Here is a 3,105-nt window from a genome sequence, read left to right on the forward strand (position 1 = left end):
TCTGTTGAAATTGTCATTTAACTATTTGAGTGCCAGGGAACTTCACAGAGTTCCCACCATCATTCTACACCAAGATGCCAGAATGCTTTTTAGAATGGATTACTATGCATCCAAGGGCATGTAAGGTTTTGTTTTAGAGTTAGTAAAGTTTTATACTGTGGAAAATGGGAAATTTTTTTATGTTGTTATTGCAAACTCAAGATATACTTGAAAAAAATCAAGATGCACTTAATGACTTACATCGTAATGACCCACCTTAGACGCTGGAGTCAGACTGTCTAGGCCACTTGATAGCTACGTGACCTTGTGTGAGATGCTTCCTCAGTAAAACAGGGACAATGGTGTCAGGCTCACAGCAGGGTAAGTGGCAGCTCCTATACTAGGCCAATTAGCCCTTTGTATGTAGTCGGGAGGTGCGCGTGGACCAGCAGAACGGGGTGGTATCTTTAGGGTCCCTGTTCAGGAACCACTCTGGTGCAGGGATGCTATCCACTATTAAGTCAACCCCTGAGGCTGCTAAGGAGCTTCCAGGGTTAAAGCCTAGTTGGTCTTGGCAAAATAAAACTGTAGGCCAGTAGAGTGAGGACGAAGCACTTACTGGTTAATGGTGACTGAGGACACGCCATTTGCAAGGGAAGAACTTGTCACCCAGCCTCAGCCAGAAAGCTCGTGGGCTGACGGGAGCCCTCCAGCAAGGTGTCGAGTGCTATGGGGAGTCACCTGCGGGCTCTGGCAGACTAGACTCTGCCCAGGCTGACAGTCGGAGGACACTGCAGCACACTGAATGTCAAGACTGTACCACAGCACTAGAGTGAACAGGCAAGGGCCACTGGGTCTCACCCCAACTCTTCAACGACAGACCCAGTCTTGTTACAGAGATCTCCTGAAGGGCTGAGGGGAGTCATGAATTCAAATCCTGGCTCTACTTTTCACTAGCTAACTAACTTTGGGCAAGTTACTTACCCTCTGAACCACTTCCCTTGTCAGTAAAACGGTACTACTGTAAACTACTTTCCTGCTCCCAGGCAGGGTAAGCCAGTCCACATAAAGCACCCTAGAATGCTGGCAGGCCCTCAGTGCTCAGTAGATGGCCGGTGTTAGTGAGCCAGGCCGTTATGCTGGCCCCTGGAATGTACTCCTTGCCTTTGCTTGGGGGTCCTTCCAGCCCATACTCACCACCCTTTCCTGGTCCCTCTCCCAACTTCATGGCCCGTATCTATCATGTGTGGTGGCTTCCACCCTTAATCCACTTAGAACTCACACCCATTCCTTTGGGCCTTCAGTAATTACTTGTGTGTACCTGCTATGTGCTGAGCAGGTGCTGTGCTACGTGCTGGCAGTACAGAAGTGCACAGTTCAGGGTCCCTGACTCAGTTTACAAAGAAGGGGGAGGAACCATCCAGTAAGCAGACAATTAAAATGCAGTGTGGCAAGTGTGGTAATGGTTGTCATGGGACATGTGGGACGGGGCCAGGAAGGCTTCCTGGAGAAGGCAGCAGGCCTGGTTAAGGACTGGATGTTAAACAGGAAAGGGAGGAAGACCTGGGGAGTAGAGGCAAGGGTACAAGTGAAAGTAAGAATGCTCCAGGCAGAGGGAGCAGTGTCCACAGCCAAGAGCATGGCAGGACTGGAGAATAAAAAAATGTGTCCTATATTGAGAGCTTAGTTTGAGGCAAGCTGTTCTGTGGATGTCACATGGATTAATTCATACAATTCTCACAGCACCTGCGTGAGGGAGGTGCTATTATGCTGTTTGTGTTGCACATAAGGAAACTGAGGCACGGGGCCTGAGGCCATCAGCTAATGTGCTGCAGGGCTGGAATTGGAAGGCAGATATCTTGGCTCTAGAGGTGTGCTTAGGCCACTGTGCCCTCCTGCCCCACAGTTGAATGGAATGTGTCTGGGATGGCTGGGCTAAGGTTGGAGAGAGGAAGCCATAGGGGCAGTTAGGGACCAGACCCTGAAGGGCCCTGAGTGCCACACCAAGAATGTTGAGGGAAGGGAGAGCCACCAAGGGCTCCAAGCAGGGGTGAGGACTTGCTTGTTGTGGCCCTATTTCTCTTCTTTGGAGCAGTTTCCAGTTCAGGGTGAGATTTCTGACATCTACTCAGCAGTGACCTTGAGGGCAGAGGCCTTGGAGGCCCTGCTGTTGGTTGGTGCCAGTTGGGTTAAATATTTGTAAAGTAAGTGGAATAAAAACACAGAAGGGGAGGCAGATGCCCTCTGGAGGGAGCTGCTTGGGTTCAAATCCTGGCTCTGACACTCACTACTGGTGAGACCACGTGGCCCCATCTCCTTTAAAAATTGGGATCGTAGACCTGAGCCGCATGGCCACTGTGATGAAGTGAGAGAACCAGGGTACATGGTGTGTCCAGCACCGTAACTCCGTGGTGAGAGCCACTGTAATTTCTCTCCATTCCCTGCCTGCCCTTGTATACCTGCCAGCAGTGTTTCAGGGGTGCTTAAAGGGACCTTGCCCCCCCCACCCTAGGTCTCCAGCTGCCACCCCAAATCCTGCTGCTGCAGGTCAGCAGCCGCCAGGGTCCCGGCTGTGGTCTGCGGTCTGCCATGGTCAGTCGCTCCTCCCCTTTCTGCTTTTGCCCACCCTAGCCAGACAGAGGGGCAGGGCTTGAAGCTGATTGACAATTGGGCCAGCCAGAAGGCTAAAGAAAGGACTGGGTGGTGGGGATGAAGTCCCAGAACTTGGTTTCTCAGGGGTGTCTAGGAAAGAGCTGAGTAAGCTGTCTGCTTCCCAGACGAGTGAGGTGGCATATTGGGACCCACTCTGCCCCAGGTCAGTGAGGGCGTTGCTCCATGGAACCCTGCACTGGACGCCAGGGTTGCTGCTAGAAAACTGGCTTCGTAGAGAGGGCCAGGTTCTTACAAAGACAACCAAGCAGCAAGTCTCTAGCTGGGAGAGCAAATGGCCTTGATACGGCCTAAGCCAGGCGAGGGTGGGGGCGGGACTTCAGCTTCCTGGGCCACAAGCCACACGCAGACACCGCACCTGGAAGGAAAGCTGCGTGGCTCTTTTGTCAATATACCACAGCGAGCTGCCCTCCAAAGACAGTGAAGCACACGCACAAAACCTCAAATCAGTCCATC

Source organism: Lutra lutra, chromosome 4 (genome assembly GCF_902655055.1).
Source record: "Lutra lutra chromosome 4, mLutLut1.2, whole genome shotgun sequence".
In the NCBI taxonomy this organism is placed as follows: Eukaryota; Metazoa; Chordata; class Mammalia; order Carnivora; family Mustelidae; genus Lutra; species Lutra lutra.